Source organism: Lygodium microphyllum, chromosome 19 (genome assembly GCF_053477565.2).
Source record: "Lygodium microphyllum isolate KBCC chromosome 19, Lygodium_microphyllum_v1.1.10, whole genome shotgun sequence".
Lineage (NCBI taxonomy): Eukaryota > Viridiplantae > Streptophyta > Polypodiopsida > Schizaeales > Lygodiaceae > Lygodium > Lygodium microphyllum.
This window is the reverse complement of record NC_141153.1, coordinates 23,781,148-23,800,076: the sequence shown is the minus strand read 5'-3', so window position 1 is coordinate 23,800,076 and position 18,929 is coordinate 23,781,148. Positions and strand designations below refer to the sequence as shown.

General features: G+C 39.2%; 1 pseudogene; it reads right to left on the bottom strand.

The window, feature by feature from the left end:
* Positions 1 to 17,893: 17,893 nt before the first annotated feature.
* On the bottom strand, positions 17,894 to 18,309 carry LOC148019658 (uncharacterized; annotated as a pseudogene).
* Positions 18,310 to 18,929: the final 620 nt, after the last annotated feature.

Here is an 18,929-nt window from a genome sequence, read left to right as displayed (position 1 = left end):
CCCATTCAATTAATTGATCAATAATTGCAAATTTCCTTTCACCAATAAATGGTAGATACCACCACATCGAGTTATATTCAACCCCATGATTAAGGCTTTATATTCTACTATATTCTTAGTAAAAGCGGTGTCTAAATAAACTCTCATTTTCATAATGACTCTACACATTAGGGTGTTTTTAATAACCATACCGACACTCACATGCTTAACATGTCCTCATGAATCTTTGTCGAAATACAAAGTATAGATCCATGCTTCATTGATAGGCTATGCCATACAAATCACTATACTCATACTTATGATAGTCAAAATCAAGTCGAGAGAGAGGACATATGATAGGTACAATTCCTCCTTCCTAACTAAACTCAATAGAAACACTAACAAGAACCCTATGACAATTGTGATAGTAGATCTTAATATCCTAACTAAAATATCCATCTTTCCACTTAGTAATATGATAACCCCTATTGCACCATATTACTTGACCTTGGTGGTAACACTACTCTAAATATGGATATTCAAGATAAGGGATGATTGTGCCCATCCGAATGCCTTAGCCCCTACTGTAAGTTTAACTGGGCCGCCCTGGAAGACCTACCAAGGAACCAATTCTAATGTCAGTCCTTAAACATAATAGGGCTTAAACTTATTAAAGTTTACTTTACTTTTAAACTCCAATCCTTGAAAATCTACCAAAAGTACTATAGAGCCATTCTCTCCTATAAGGACCATCTCATTTGGGCTCAAACTTACCAAGAAATAACTTGAGATATGCATTATAATATAAAACCAAGTGACCCTTCACAAATTTATATCTTTTAGTATGAAGGTCATGAAGCGCTTTCATCCTCTTCTTCCCTACCTCTTGATGTAACAAAGCCTACAATCGGGTCTCATCAATATGCGCTAGGGAGGTCAACTTCTCATTCAATGATTCCTCCTCACCCAAAGAATGGTTCCATACAAACCTCAGAATGGATAATTCAATTTCCAATGGCAAGACACACTCTTCCCCATATACCAACCTAAATGGGGTGTTTCATGTTGCTCTCTTGAACATCATATTATAAGCCTAAATAGCCACATTAAGTTTATTGTCTGAGTTGCACTTACCTTTTGATACAATTTTGGATAAAATCCCTATAAGCTACTTATTGATACTCTCTACTTATCCATTAGCTTGTGGATTATATGATATGGTTTTGTTATTCTTAATTTTCAAAGCTTCAATCAAGGCTTCTATAACCTTGTTTAAAAAATGTGTCCCACAATCAAACTAGTTCTTAAGGTGGACTGAAATGGAAAACTAGTTGTTCCATAATGAAATTGGTTGTTTCCTTGGCATTATCCTTCATTATAGCTCAACCTTTAGACCATTTTGTAAAGTAGTCCATCGCCACAATAATATAATGATTCTACATATAGTAGATGAAGGATGCACAAGTCCAAAAAATCAATACCCCACTTCTCAAAGGTCAAAGTTACAAGAATGGGATTAAGTGGCTGCTTATAATTTTCCCTAGCATCATGTTTCTAACAGATATCACAATGCTTAATATACATAGAATCATCATGAAAATTTGTAAACCACCAATAGCCAGTACATAAAGCTTTCTAGGCAATAAGTTGTCCAATAAAATGGCCTCCATACACTGAATCATGATGTTTCTTGAGAATAAAGGGTTCCTCATCATGCACCACACATTGACAATAAATCTCATCCATACCTTTCCTGTATAAAATACCCGCTATTATTAAAAAGTGAAGTGCATGCTACTTAATCTTACTCTTCTCAAATTTAGAAAAAGTGTCTACCAGGTTGCCTATTGATAGATAATGTGTAATGGATGCATACCATGAGAGAATAGAGATTGTATCAATTTTGCATGATTCCTCAAAATTAGTAATGTAAGCCCACTCTTCCTTAGGCTCACCAAAATCTACTAGACACTCGATAATACCCTAAAGCTTTGGCAGCTTACTCCTAATCTCATAATCAAACTCTTGCAAAGAAATCAACCACTTGGCTAGGCAATTAGGGGGTTGAAGCTTGTTAAGTAATAAGTGCAATCCTTATGCCTTAGTAAAGAACACCACCTTCTCATAAATAATACAATGTCTAAACTTATTAGTGGTGAATGCCATAGCCAACCAAACCTTCTCCAAATAGTTATAATGAAGCCCTCAAATTCCCAATTTGTGGCTTGCTAATGTAATGGGATGATAAAGTTACATCTCCCAAATTTGGAATAGGCGACAACTAATACTATGCCTTGTCACTACTATGAATATATAGAAAACCTCAACCCTTTTTGGAGCTTTTAAAACTTATAGCACTTTGGATAATTCCATTTTAACATCTTCAAATGCCACATTGCATGCTTTTGTCCATAGTTCTTTGCCAAGACCTAGGAGCATTACATAGGCCAAAAACCATCACATGGTATACAAAAGTACCAAAAATTGTAATGAATGTTGTCTTTAACTTATCATCTTTAGCAATGGCCATTTGATTATAACTCGTGAAATAGTCCATGAAAGAGTACATCTCTTGCTCGGCCAATATCTAGAATCTGATTGATAAAGGGTAGAGGATAATAGTCCTTCATTGTCTCCTTGTTCAATTCCTTGAAATAGACAAACAAGTGGATTTTTTTGTATTTTTCTTTCTTATAACCACTGGTGAGCACTATTCTTTATGTTCAATCGAAAAGATTAGACTAGCCTTTCTTAAATGCATCAATTCCTCAAAAAGAGGTTCTCTTAGCTCATAAGGTATATGTCTAACCTTTTGCCTCTAACTATCTTACTATCTTCCTTCAATGGGATTGTATGTACAACAATACAGAGGGTGGGACTCCATTTAGTTCCTCAAAACTTCATGTAGATATATCTTGAAAATCCTGTGTAGGAGGGTCACATAATCGGCACGCTCATTAGTAGATAACATAATGCTGAGTTTAATGGGGTGGAAATCACTGGGAGCCCCAAGATCCAACTCTATCACATCAACATTACAAATCTTGTCCTTTTTTATTTTTGGCTCATTTAAACACACTTGGTAAACCTCCTTTGTCATCATAGAACTCTCTTTAGAATTTCTAGAACTCGCTCTTCTAGGAGCTAAAGTTTCCTTGAGTGCCTCCAATTCTATCATGGGAGGTAATGCCCTTTCATCCAACTAGTGATCAATGTATGCATCCATAACTAATCTCTTTAAGCCATGCCAAAAAATCAATCATTTAGCTAGGATATCCACCAAATAATCAAAATGTAATATCCATGGACATACAAGCAACAACTAATAACTTGGCCTTCAAGCAAATAAGATGACATGGAAATCAAGGACACACTCAATATTTGCAACCAATACATGTACTTGTGTTACCATTCCTTTCGGTGGTCTTTGGCTATCCTCAACCATTTTTAAAACTATAGTGATATCCTTTTGAATTGATAGACCTAGCCTCTCCAACTGTAACGTGTCCCCTAGCATGGTCTAGGACATGTCTTAGCAGCCCATCGAAAAGTATGTCTAGAAAGCTCCGCCCGGCACTCCCATGGAATGTTACGGGATTTGCGATCTAGGGCTTCCCGCGTCTGCCACGTAGCGGAAGTATTCTGGCCGTTCCCACTTAGGATCGACCGGAATTAGGGTTTTCTTGATTGGTCATTATCTAACAGCAACTAGCGTCGGACCTAAGCGAACTACTTTATGCAGAAACTCCAAGTCCGAAGCGAATTCATGCTGCACTTCGTTCAAGGAGAATGGGAAACGAGAGGGATGCAAGCTCGACCTCTCTGCCATAAGGCATAGTCCCATTCCGTTCACCTAAAACAGCATAAATCGGGTAAGACATAACTCTAGGTCAACGCTTTTGTTGTTCGTGTCCTTTGACGATCATCCCACTGTTCTTTGAGAAAAGTTCCCGGCTAACTGGGACCACCCAATCGTAGGACGGACCCATGGCCCATCCTCCGCACTTTCCTCGGTTTGTTTTAGTTATGTAATTATCTAACACATTAATTTGACATGTAACAATTAGCTTCTTTAATTAATCCGTTAAGCACTGGTTCCTTCACGCAATCTTATCATGTGACATATAAAAACAATATCAAACAAGTTCTTTATTAACATATCATCATTTTTATCTTTCAAATACAAGGAGTTCCGCCCATAGGCTTGTCCATAACTCACACGAAGGCTATCCAGTAATCCACAAGGATCACTATTCCAAGCTTCCGCCCGTAAACTAGTATGTGGGCCTCGAGATCCAATCCCGAGTCACGTTAGCCTCTTGTACAGGACCCGGAAGGCGAGGGATTTAAAGCCAGAGCCCCCTGGCACCCAAGCGTCCTCCTGCTGCTCCAAGTAGAGCTCAATGGAGAGATCTCTCACGGTGGGTTCGGTCCACGTTCCTGGCACAGCCACAACAACTCCCTTGGTTAGGGTCAGGCAGGCAGTCGGGGGTAACTGAAGCTGCCTCTCCCTTCAGCCTTTCAACCTGAAGCATAGATATTCATTTAATTTATAATTCATAAATCAAACAGTGCTCTAAATTCTCTAGCAAGCACAAACACTTTCATTAACTGATCTTGTTGTTGGCAAACTGCTAAGGAATGATTCTTTCCTTTCGAATGCATCAACACTCGTTCCAGGGTGTCTTGCAACTTGGCAAGATCCCTTATATTCTGGGTTAGGGCGTACCCTATTAACCCAACTTGGTCAACCCTAAAGTTCATTGGATACTTCAGTTTCCGGTTTTTAACTTTCCTTACGTAGAAGAATATCAAAGAATACATCCTTTTGCAAGATAACTTGCATAAGGATCCGCCATCCTTGCTCACGGTATTTAACCTTTCTTCTTGTGAATCAATCATAAGTCCATATGACTTCGTACTTGCTGCGCAAGTCCTGCATCGTAATATACGATGAAACAATCCGTTTTAGTTTCTTTAGCTGACGTTTGTCGGACCTAGGATCTCTTTTTAAGAACCTCAGGAACAAACCCTAGTTATTTTTTATTTACGATGTCTGATGGTGTCTAAATCACCGAGAACTGACAATTCGGCCCTTTCTTGTGTAAAGCGGCATGGACTGTCACTCTTTCGAATTCTGCTTCCATGGTCGGATCTTCTTTTTTTTCTTCTTCGCATATTTGCCTATTGGCAATGTAGGCGGTTCTTCCTCTTCCTCGGGTAGCGGCTCCTTGACCATGGCTTGCTCCTTAAAAAGGCACTTGGCAATGTCCTCTGCTGAGCTTGGGACATTGCCTCTTGAAGTGACCGGGTTCGTTGCAGTGGAAACAAGGGAGGTTTCGGCCATTACTTTGAGTAGGAACAAAGTTGTTGACGTTATTCATCCTAGCTTTCTTTCTTTGTCCCTGATTATGACCTTGAACTCTCTTCATTTGAGGTCTGAATGCTCCTCTGTTCGGGTCATTTTAATACCAAGTTTTGTTACCCCTTGGTCTAGCTTGCACCTCCTGAATTATAGGCACCGCTCGAATGAGTGCATCCTCAAGATCTGATGGACGCATAGATTCGAGACGGGTATTTACTGGTGGATTTAAGCCCGCACAAAATTTGGACACTTGCTGTGTCATGTCCATCTGTGGCACATACTTTAAAAGTGAGACGAATTTAGAGTAGTATACGTCAAGAGTGAGTCCTAGCTGTTTTTAGCTCGTACAACTCATTCATTTTCTGCGTGTGATATGCAGGTGGTAAGTATCTTCCCTGCACGGCTTTCGTTAGCTTCTCCCAGGTAACGGATCCCTCTGCGATCCCTTGATCCCTGCACCATTGCTTCCACCAAAGTCTCGCTTCACCGGTGAGCTTTAGTTTGGCGAGCATAGCCTAATTGGCGGGTGCAGTATCGGTTGCTTCGAAGTAATCCTCCATGGATTCAATCCAAATTTCAACATCAGCCTTGATGAATCTGCCTCTCCCGTCAAACTCGGGTGGCTTAATCTACTTGAGGAGGAATTTCTTCTCCTGGATCACAGCAGTACTTGATGTAGGAGGCGAATTAGGAACCTGTACCTGGGGTTGTGCGTGAATAAAGGTTTTCTTAATGTTACTATACGATAATCGATGTTAGCTTATATTACATCTTTAATTCGGCTATCTCGTAAACAATGTAGCTACTTAACTTTTTATCAACTCTTATACACAGCCAGACATCGATAAAAAGAAGTCTTTATTTGTGTTTACATGGGCATAGCCCTTTTTGAATACAACGTTTCATGTGATGATAAGTCAATTGTTACATTTAGTTTGGGGAGAACAACATTGTATTGCATTTATCTACAGGAATTGTATAATAGTAGGGTTTTGGGTCATGGATCTTCAGGAATCGGTAAGTCATTGGAAGTTCAGGATATCCTTTCCGTTGAAATCCATACTTCTCATGGCGGCCCAACACTTTAATCCTGTCGGCGGAGATTACACGAGTTACTTCCTCATATACATATGAGTTCATCTCAACCCTCCGACCACGAATATTTAAAGTCGAATTTACGTGAGCTTCCACAAAAATGAACAGCTTCACGACTTTCAAGTCTTCCAACCACTTGATCCTTTTTAGGTTGGTCTGTAGATAAGCAAACCGGTGGGTGGCTATATAGTAGATTCCTGAAGCACCCGTCCATCTTTGTTCTATGTATAAAGGTGATGGATTATAAATCTGCTCCAGATGTTCATTATCCCAATTCTTTGTCTATAAAGCGAAGAATGCATTGCAGTCATAAACATGACTCGAAATACCAAAAACTTGTTCCACGCTTCATAATTCTGCAAGACAGCATTGAAGGTAAGGAAATGTTTGGACAGCAACAATTTCTTTACTTCATTTTATCGAGATCTCATAAAAAAAACAATTCCGTTGTTGGTCGGCTCTGATACCAACTGTAACATGTCCCCTAGCATGGTCCACGACACGTCTTAGCAGCCCATTGGAATAGATGTCTAGAAAGCTCCGCCCAGCACTCCCATGGAATGTTATGGGATTTGCGATGTAGGGCTTCCCAAGTCTGCCACGTAGCGGAAGTATTTTGGCCGTTCCCACTTAGGATTGATCGGAATTAGGGTTTTCTTGATTGGTCATTACCTAACAGCAAGTAGCGTCGGACCTAAGCGAACTACTTTACGTAGAAACGCCAGGTCCGAAGCGAATTCACGCTACACTTGGTTCAAGGAGAATGGGAAATGAGAGGGATGCAAGCTCGACCTCTTTGCCATAATGCATAGTCCCGTTCCGTTCCCCTAAAACAGTGTAAATTGGGTAAGACATAACTCTAGGTCAACGATTTTGTTGTTCGTGTCCTTTCACGATCATCCCGCTGTTCTTTGAGAAAAGTTCCCAGCTAACCGGGACCACGCAACCATAGGACAGAACCATGGCCCATCCTCTGCACTTTTCTTAGTTTGTTTTAGTTATGTAATTATCTAACACATTAATTTGACATGTAACAATCAGCTTCTTGAATTAATCCGTTAAGCACTGGTTCCTTCACGTAATCTTATCACGTGACATAGAAAAACAATATCAAACAAGTTCTTTATTAACATATCATCATTTTTATCTTTGAAATACAAGGAGTTCCGCCCGTAGGCTTGTCCATAATCCGCTCGAAGGTTATCCATAATCCATAGGGATCACTATTCCAAGCTTCCGCCCGTAAACTAGTATGCGGGCCTCGAGATCCAATCCCAAGTCATGTTAGCGTGTTGTATAGGACCCGAAAGGCAAGGGATTTACGGCGAGAGCCCCCCCTAGCACCCAAGTGTCCTCCTGCTCCAAGTAGAGCTCAACGGAGAGACCTCTCGCGGTAGGTTCGGTCCACGTTCTCGGCGCAGTCAACAACCCCCTTGGTTAGGGTCAGGCAGGCAGTCGGGGGTAACTGAAGCTGCCTCTCCCTTCAGCCCTTCAATCTGAAGCATAGATATTCATTTAATTTGTAATTCATAAATCAAACAGTACTCTAAATTCTCTAGCAAGCACAAACACTTTCATTAACCGATATTGTTGTTGGCAAACTGCTAAGGAATGATTCTTTCCTTTCGAATGCATGAACACTCGTTCCAGGGTGTCTTGCAACTTGACAAGATCCCTTATATTCAGGGTTAGGGCGTACCCTATTAACCCAACTTGGTCAACCCTAAAGTTCATTGGATACTTCAGTTTCCAGTTTTTAACTTTCCTTAGATAGAAGGATATCAAAGAATACATCCTTTTGCAAGATAACTTGCGTAAGGATCCACCATCCTTGCTCACGGTATTTAACCTTCCTTCTTGTGAATCAATCATAAGTCCATATGACTTTGTACTTGCTGCGCAAGTCCTGCATCGTAATATACAATGAAACAATATGTTTTAGTTTCTTTAAGGTGACGTTTGTCGGACCTAGGATCTCTTTTTAAGAACCTCAAGGACAAACCCTAGTTATTTTTTATTTACGATTTATTGACCCTACAATCAGGGAAGGTACTCAAGTGTTTAAGGTATAAACATTTCTTGGTTTTTAAATAATTTCCAAGATATATTTCGCAGCATAGGTATTTCTAAGTTTACATTAATTCGGTTAACTTTTAGAAGGTAACATCGAGATAACTTTTGCACGATTTGTTATCCTTGTGACAATTGATTTTTCAATCCTAAACTTTATTGCTTTAGGGTTAGGTAAATTCAATTAATCTTCCTTTTTCCTTGCGAACGAACTCATGCCAAATAACAATCTTTTCCTTGCTAAGATATGCAGTTAGCAATGATAACTTCCTAGAGTTCAAGCAATGTAAGAAACCTTTCATGAATTTCATCTTCTATGATGATTCATTGCAAAAAAAGAATAGGGCTAATGGTGCAAGATGCAGTTTTTATACCTCCAAGATTTAATCGAAATATACTACTATAGTAGGTAGATAATCTTGCTCGTAATTCGTTTCAATGAATGATGCTATTTGAAGGAAAACTATGTTTTATACATTATCATTTTTGCATGTTCAATTAAACTAAACTCCTTCATCGTAAATAACTAGGACAAAATATATATTATCCCTAACAATTCATCTTTGCATGATTGAATTAAAACCGATATAAACTAAGAAGGAAAAACCTGGTTTTGGGGTGAGATATCCACATGGATACCGGGAGATGACCCTCCCGCAGCTACTCCTTGGACTTTCTTAGGCGGCATCGCAGTTGTAATCCTTCGAACGTGAAGACAGCTTTTACTCTCCTTTTTGGATTTCCACCGTCTCTCTTTCGAGGCAAGGAGCTGTTTAAAGGATTGACCACGAGAAGGGATAATAAGACATTGAACTTCTTCGGAGAGGGAAAGGTTTATAAAGCCTTAAGAAAGCCCTATAGGGTATATACACGGCAAAAAGGTTATGGGTGAGTGTGGCTTCGCAACCATATGAACCTTGGGAGAATTTTGGGCTTGGGGTAAAAGATATAGGAAGGGAGATTTTTAGAGAGGTTTTTGGACACGGGGTAGTAAATTTTTTAGGGATTTTAACTCGGAGTGATAGGGGAAAGGTGAAGGGTGAAGGATTATAGCATGGGGAAAGAGGGTAAAGGGTGTGTAAGGAAAAGGGGACACGGGGTTAGAAAGGGGCTTAGGGGTGTGTTAAGAAAAAAGAAGAATATGAGGGGGGGTGCAACACGGTTTCAAAGAAACACAAGAAGGGACTTTACAAATTTAGGCATGGGGAAGGGATTTGTGGGTTATGAGGCCAAGGGTTGTGGGGGTTTAACGGCCCCTCGGGAAGGGGTTAAGGCCTTAAGACCTAGGCGGGGTGAAAGAATTTCTAAGGGTAAAACCGAGAGGGGGGTGAATGGATTTATGAAAGTATAGGAAGGGGGGCTTAAGGAGCCCCCCCCTTAGAAGCTTCAAGAAGCTTCTTGACGCTTCTGTAGCCACGTGGGGGGGATTTCTGACGGCGACGATAGGGGGGGTAGTATGCAGGCGGCTCGGCTCGGCTCTATCCTTCTCTCCACACGACGTTAGGCAGCAGCATTTGAAGGCAGGGCGGTAGTGTTATTTACTTTCATCCTTCCTCCATCCCCCCTAGTACTTGCGGCCCTCCCTCTTTATATAGGGGAGGGGAGGGAATCCTCCCCTCCTCGACGTGTCGCTGGGCATGCTCGTGGAGCCAAGCAAGCTCCAGTGAGGAGCTTGATGGCTCCTCTATCCCCCCTCTATCCTTCCAGCTCGATGCGCCGTCGTGCGAGAATGAGAAATTTAAAAATATATATTTGATATATTACACCAACAAATACATGCTCATAATGTTTACGGATGCCAAGGTGGAGCACTGTATTGTTTATCAAGATTCCATCAACATGAGCTTGCACCATAGGGTAGTGTTTCTCGACATGATCCCACCATTCACTTCCCACTTGATGGACACTAAAAGGTTCAACAACATAATCTATTCTTGGGATTTTCTTGAACTCCTTAAAACTTAAAAGCATTCGATGATAATTGAATTAATTGTAGTAGATTCATATAGTGTTTAGCTTCACAAAGCGTCTTTGCTAGGTAAAATTCTGAGAAGTTTGCCACTACTCTCTTCTTTTTTGACACCAGCCATTCTTTTGCCTTCTTGATAATCTTAGTACCCTCCTTTTCCTTCGATTTCTATTTTTTTAAAACCATAAGCTCCTCCAAAATACCCTCATTTTTAAGAGGTCTCACCTAGGCATCCAACACCTTATTATCATCCTTGCTAGGTTTAGGATTAACTTTGCTTGTATTAGGGTCATCTTTCTGAGTGTATTTCAGTTTCTAACCTCTAGTTACTACCCTAACATTGTTAGGAGATAAAATCTTGATAAATGGAAAAGTTTCAAATGAGACTTACCACATTGGTCACCTCCCCTAGTGTTGCTTTACCCCTTTGTAAAATTTGCTCATGGCCCTATCCTTTGGTATTTTTGTTATTTGCACAATGATTCACCGGTGTAAGTTGCTAACTACCTTGCTGGAGAGAGCTAACCCTACTCCAATAGGTGGTGGGTGGATGACCAGACTTCCCACATCTATCGGATTTGATATTAGGACAATTACAAGGGAAATGTTACCCACCACACCACTTACAGTTGAATCGTGACGGGCCCCTATCATTGGGTTTTCTAATGCCCATCAGATTTTGTTGGCATTTTAAGAAATTAACATCTATGAAGATCTATCAATATTTCTTTTTGTGATTATATCTATATAATGTTTCATCACATCCTTTACCTTCTCAATAATGTTTGATGTAGAGGACTCATAACCTGTTGATTTGAGAGCTACCCTCTCACTAGGTTGCACAACTTGCAAAGGAGTCACTACTACTTGCATGGACCTTTTGTTTACAAAAGGAGCTCTTTGGCTAACAGTTAGATTAACAACATTTGGAGGAGCTGGAAATAAAGGCACTTTTTTCATCAAATTCCTCTATCATTCATCTTGGTCACACGGGCACTAATCACACCTTAACCTCCACTAACCAATCCAAATTTGTTTCTAGGATAACACTAGAATTTAGATTTGCATTTGATACGTAGGCCACTTCTAAGCGAGACTCTACTTCCTCTACTCGGGTTATAGTATTATCTATATTTGCTAAAGAGACACTACTCAAATGCACTTGGATGTTCAAATCCAATCCATGCAAAGAAGTATTGCAATTGGGCAGCAGTAGGTGGAATAGGAATAGAGACTTGCAACTTGTGAAAAACCTCTTTCATCTTCTTGGCATATGCTCAGGAATTTTCATTCTTGATGTGTCACACTTAGCATACTTAGCCAATACTAACCACCTCTTTCAGGGGCTCTAGGGCTCTAGCAAGGTCTTCTAAACTCCCCAAAACAACCATATGGCCTCACAGATAGGAGCATATAAACACTATAAAAAATGATTCAACCAAATAATGCACTTATATATACTATTTCTAGATCGTAGTCCAATGTGTTTCCCTTCCCAACTCTAAGCAATTGGAGTATCCAAATGTAATGGTGACTAGCACCTCCTATCATGTACAGAGGAAGCACTTGCCAATTGATTGATGTGGCCCCACAATAACTCTCCTACACCCCACAGATTAGCCAAGATGTGCCTTTCAACATAAAGCACATGAAAAACATAGACCTCTCTTTATATTCATTTCAAGAGATAATTCAACCCTTACTAATCTAGGCCAAAAAAATATATAATCTAAACCTATGGCTTAGCGAACCTCCCACTCAACATGGGTCCAATATTCGCAAACAAGTGCTATTCATCTAGGAGATGAATCTCATGATACTACATATATAAAATGTGAATGTAAAGTGAGCACAATAGAGTGCACAAACAAGTGAACTCATAGATCAAATAGAGTGGATTGTGCACAAACAATTCTTTTCGTGATTTCACCCTAATGCAGTGCATTGTTGCTATAGCAATACCAAAGTAAATTATGCTAGTGTCCCTTTTAGACTTTAAAAAAATGAATCCTATACATCAAGATATGCATAAAACCAACATTTCAATAATATTCAACTTCCCACAACCTTTTTCCTCTACCGTTTATGGTTTTGCATTCGTTGTTGGTGTAAAGAGTATTTTTAATATATTTTTTTGTATATAAAAATTAATAAATACGCACTTTATTCTAAAGAATGGGGATAAAGTAAGGCTAAACCACAAGCCCTAGCCCCACCCTACGTTCATGAACACATTCATATTTTTTTAAGTTTTTTCATGTGTAAAATCTATTTTTTAAAATTTGTATTATTATGTATTATTCATTTTTTATTTTTTAGGCATATAAAGCTTTCATGAACCGATAACTATTATTATACTCCATATGATCCCATATAAACACTAGAAGAACTATGAAATCTCATGAAATCCTCAATTTCTTCAAAATCCCGCAATTTGGACACTGTGAGTTTTCTCGGTTTTTATTTTAATTATACAAACAGCAAGAACCAATTGAGAATTTTGATTTTTCAAGCACAAGAAATCATATTCAAACATTCAAAACCACTCTTCATAATATGCACAAAAGATTTATCGTAAAATGTAAAAAACAAGCACTTACTGTTGAGATATCGAGCTCCACTCGTGATACGCTAGGGTCACCGTTGTGTATTTATGTCACCGACTTGTCAGTTGTTGCAGATGTGGTTGGTACACTACCCATGAATAATAGCTAGATGACAGCTATCCTTATCTACTCTAGTTCGTGGCTCAGTTATTAGTATGCCACCTTAGTTATTTGAGTTTGGTTTGAGACCCATATATAGGGTTCTTCTATTTCTTTGTATAAGAGTTCTTTTGGCTTACACAACTAAGAAGAGGAAAACTGTTTTTAGCCTCCACCCTTGTGTGTATTCCCCCATTGTGCAAGCAAGAAAGCTACAAGTGAGATTCCTTCCTTCTCTCCCACAATCTTGACACTTACGTGCTTTATTTCATATGAATCCATATGTATTTCAAAGTTGGGAAGCTATTGATGATCTTCTATGGCTACTCATGCATCCCCCTCCTTCAGTTTATGCTCCCTAACACTTCTGCATCATCATACGTCCAAATTCTTGCATAGTAAGCCATGGGAACAAGGTGTAGAGAGAAGAAAGAAAGACTAAAATCACAGGTTTTGATTCAGTGCATCATATTCCTTGATTTTTGAACCAATTTTATGAATAAATTATTCATCTGAGCCCCAAGAGCATTCGTCTCTATTTATCCGAATAGAAAATCCCATTTTTTCAAGAAATGAGGGGGTGCAAAAAAATGACACTCCCCTTCACGATCTGACTAGACAGTTGGCATTGAAATCTATCAAATTAGCCTTCACTAGGCACTTTTTGGATTTTTCTCTGGTAGTTGTTTCATAATGGCAAACGTTGCGGGGATTAAATGGGGGGTTAAATAACCTTCGATTGAGGAAAGGACACTTGTGTTAGGTTCCTAGCATTGAAATGCATCTAGGAAAACTTCAGCTCCTTCATCAAACAACCATTTCATTTTTCATGAAAATTTGCTCTTTTACATCTCCTAGGGTCTTTTTGTGCTCAAAATCAACTTCAAAAAACTACTCTCACCATTCATGCTAGTATTAGAGTTTTTCCCTTTGAGGCTTTATATGGTTACAAGGTGCCCTTCCCTATAGTCATTTCTTGTGAGAAGATCAACCCTCACAGGAAAGAAGATTCAGAAAGAATGCAGATCCTTCTTTAGTAATGTAAGATGAATGTTAGAAAGGACTAAGATCAAATTGGAATGTATGTTAATGAGAAGAGGTATCTTTCGAGCTCCAAGAAGGAGAGTTAGTTTTGCTAATAGTACCCAAGTCTTGTTACTCTACTTTGATGGATGGATCAACTAATAAACTTGGTCACATGTGTTATGGACCTACAAGATTATGAAGCATATTGGAGACTTGGCATATAGACTAGAACTACCCTCTTCTACTAAGATTCATTATGTGTTTCATGTCAACTATCTCAAACCCTTTTATGGTACTTAGGTGAAAACAATTGATGAGCTACCTCTTATGGATGAAGAAGGTCTTATTTAATACATTCCAAATGAGATCATAGGCTAGTGTGAGAAGAAGCTTTGCTCTTGTTCTATCATTGAATATTTGATTAAATGGAGAGGTTTTCTACTTGAGGAAGCTTCTTGGAGGCCAAAATCTATACTAGATGATTTTTCCATCTAGAAGATGCATTAGTGTGCTAAGGCATAGTCAGTAATAATGGAGCCAATTATGGTGCAAACAATCCTAGACAAGAGTTTTCTTTAGAACAATTTTTATTTTGCCTTATTTTTAGAAATATGTCACCTACATAGAGTCAAAGTACTCTAATAGCTAGGTTTTGACATGTGGGCCATTTCATTTAGAAAGTCTTGCTCCATTCTCTCTATCTACCTTCATAAGAGCAATATACCAATCAATTAAAGCTCCAAGTTGATCAATGTTAGCATGCATTTGAAGCCAACATTGAGAAATAGGGCAGAGCTATTGATCTCAGTTACCATTCTAATCAAGTTAATACTACTATCTTTACTGATGTCCAATTGGCCTATTTGACAAGTCTTTGCTTAATGATTTGTACAACAAAAGCCAAATACATGGTAGTGGCATGAACATTGTGATTGTCTCTAGCCCTTTCTGCACAACAACAAGGACAATTTCTCTCTTGCAACCTTTCAGGGGCTTTCTCTAAGAAAGAGGTGCACTACAAGCACTTGGAAAATAGCTTAGACATGCACTTCCATTTATTTATTTATTTTTCCCTTTATGTCTATAGTGATGCAAAGATGACAAATCTATCCATAATATCAAATGTGGGACAATTGTAAAGCAACTATACATTGTCCAATAGTCTAGAGCTTGTAGATGAGGCATTCTTAAATTATGGAAATTATGTCAAGATCTAAAGTTGTCAAGGAAGATATGAGCTATAATTTTAGAGAGAGGCTTTGGGTTTTAGAGGATAGCCCTTATGTCTCTGATATTCTCAGTAAAGAAGGCTTGAGATGTTTGTGCATGGACTATACATGCATATAGTTATTATTTATCTATCTTTGTTCTAGTGAACCTTGATGATGATCATATCATTTTTGCTATTGACCTAATTGAAAATTGATGAATCGCATGTACAAACATCTGACAATTAGTCGCTAGCCTTGTCAAAATTCCATTCTAATATGAAGTATTAGCCTATGCCATCAATTGCTATAGCAATTGCTCCACTCGTATCACTTATTTGCAATAATATCAAACAAATGTTTGCATCAATTTGATCTTTCAAGCAGTACTTACTTGAATGATGGTTTTGTTTTACCATTGAAATGGCATGGTGAATCAAGCTCTCCATCAAACGAGGACTGAGAGCTCTAGTGATCTTCATTATAGCCCTCTAGTGCTTCAATTGTTGGATTTTTTTAAAGAGGTGTTTATTCATTAACTGATTACACTCATATGAAATAGGATCACATTGAGTAGCCAAAGGCAACCTCAATAATCATACCTTCCATCTTTGTGAGAAATAGGTAATATTTTTTTGACCATAGCTAAATATCAAGGAAGTTTCACTTTTGCCTTATAAGATCTAGATCAATAGTTTCAATTTATGCTTATGCTCTTCATGATATCATGTGCTATAATCAATAGCCATTTAATCAGTTTTGCAAAATCCAAATCATTAGTTTCAATGTATGCTTGTGCTCTAATGGTCATTCTATTGAATACTCAAGCTTAACCATATGTGCATTCCTTTTTTCTTGTATACATAGGTAGGTCAATGCTATGTTTATGGATGTTTTTGCATTTCTACTCAAAACTAAACATTTGTATAGGAATGGCTTGTTTTCTTGGCATAAGAAACTTTATTTATGCTGCAGAGTTTTGAGGGAATTGAAATTCTATGTACATTTTAATAGGAGAGTCAATTGATGCAAGACACTAGGAGCATTGGTGAAAGAAGTTATGAACTTACCACTATTTTAACCTTCACATCCACATCAAAATCACAATGTAAAACACCATCACTATCTTCATTATGGGTAGTAGAAGAGTAGCAACCTTTTAAAAGGCTTAAGAGTATTACTAACCACAATGGTACCTTGGATCAAAGAATGGTGTTTGGCTCCAATGTGGCTCAAAAAAAAGAGTAGAGAAAAATGACATTAGTTCACAGATATAATGGCTACTCAAGTACTTGATGATTTTGGAGCCACAGGAGACATGATGTCTTTCAAAATGGACAGTACCACCAAGGAACAACTTGAGAAACAACCCGTGTAGAGTCACACCAACTTCCCACACTAGCTCTAATAATCATCTATTAATAGAGTTTAATTGCTTCTAAAACATCCTATAGTAGTTTAGATGGCAAAAGACTTCGATGGTCACTTAAGAAGTCATCAAACCACAACAAAAATGGCCACAGAAGACCTAAAAGCTTTTCATTGAGCGAGCAAGTTGTATCACTACAAGATATAGACCTTATAGCGACGTTTAAAGTGACGAAAATACAAACAAAAAAATTTGCCCCCGTCGTCGCAAAAAGCGTCGTTATTAACGACGCCATAGAATCGTCGCTATAACCGTCGCTATATGCGTCGCATATAGCGACGCATATAGCGATGGTTACAGAGATTTTGCGACGCTGATAGCGACGACAATAGCGACGCGTTGTCGAAGGGTTTATGAAAGCAATGTCGCAACCACAGAAGTCCTTGTTAAATTTCAGGATAGACGATCCATCATACAAATAAACAAGATGAATAGATTGGTGAGCAATAATAAATCTGCCAAATTTCTTTTCAACTGGAAAAGGCAAGCTTGGGCACTACGCAAGATTACTCACTGCTGCCTGCATACAGAGGATTGATGCCAAACTATGTTCAGCATTCTTGCATACAATAAGACAGCTATTGCCAATACTTTTACCTCTATACTGCTTACAAGTCAAAAACTAGCTGTACAAGGATGTTTCTGTGCACTATGTTATATGTTTTTGAAGGACACTAGCCGAGAAAGTGAGCGCTGTAGAAAGGATGTCCAATATGATAGAGATGTTGGTCCAGGAAATTTGGGTGAATCTAGTAAAGTCTCTCTCCAAAACTTCAGAACATGCAAGCTTTCCTCTTCAGTATAATGCTGTACAACAATTCGTGAAGCAAACCCCCTTTTGTCTCATGATCTGGCAGATCTCTCTAGGATTGTTTGCCGTCACAGTCACCATATAAAACAAACCCTTGCTAGATAACAATGTATTAACTATTCCCAGCATGTGGTCGATGACAGCCCTTCCTCTAGCACCTGTTTTTCTGTTGCAAAGATCCGCCCTGGTTAGCTTCTTCCTCTCGATTGGCCTTGATTCCTGACTATGGTTGTCTTTCATCTCAGTTTTTCACCTTTCCCATTCCAACCAAAGTCTGATCTCTGAACATCAGAGAATTTCGTATAGAACCGTGACTTAGGCACTGAAAGCTTTGTTTCGAGTATCTCTGCAATGGCAGCACTGATAGTCTTGTTAACTGCCCCACCAATTCCGCCTATGGATATTAGCTCTGCATATGCTGCCGCTCTTCATTGCCTCCAAAAGACATGGGAATTCCCCGATATTAGCTCTGCATATGCTGCCGCTCTTCACTGCCTCCAAAAGACATGGGAATGCCCCCTCTGAGTAGCACCATCACATACTACTCTGGCTTGCCAATGGTTTTGGCCACGGTTTTGCTGCAATCCTTGAGGATGTCAGAGGTGGAGACTCCGTCTAGCGGAACGATGGTGCTTATCTTCAACGTCAGCATGGCAAAAACCCTCTCTCCCTCCCACACACACAACAAAGCCCAGGCTCAATGCCTCCCCTGATTCCCTCTCAGTCCGCGCTTTCATTCCCCTTTTTCCAGATTGCCAAGCACTCTTCCCAAATGCCATGCTCTGATCTCTCCCTAGTATTCAATCTTCCTCTCCGATTGCAGGTTATCAACTATAGCTTCTTTTTCCTCTGTTAGTAGGCCTGGATGAAGGCTCCGATACAGTCACCCAAGGCGGTCTCCATCATCATGTTCCAGGCTATGGTGCATTCTCCATCGGAGGAAAAACTGACACTAAGAAGGTGGGTTGACAGCTTACAAGCTTTCACTACCTCAGAGGGAACTCCAATTCATATTCGAGAAGAAGGGATTTCGCTATTCTCTACGCTTCATCTTCAATTTCTTCCTTTCCTTCTTTGTTGCCGTAGACTGGTTCTCGATGACAAGACCATAACAAAAACTCCCTGACAACGCCACTCTCTCTCGATCTCTCTCCGAATACAGGATGCCTTCTGATTCTGCCATTTTAGCGTAATGCTCCCCTTTGTTTTCACGCAAAATCAGTCTTTTCGTCCCTTCTGCCAATCAGTCAAACGTTGCTGGGGTCCGTCATT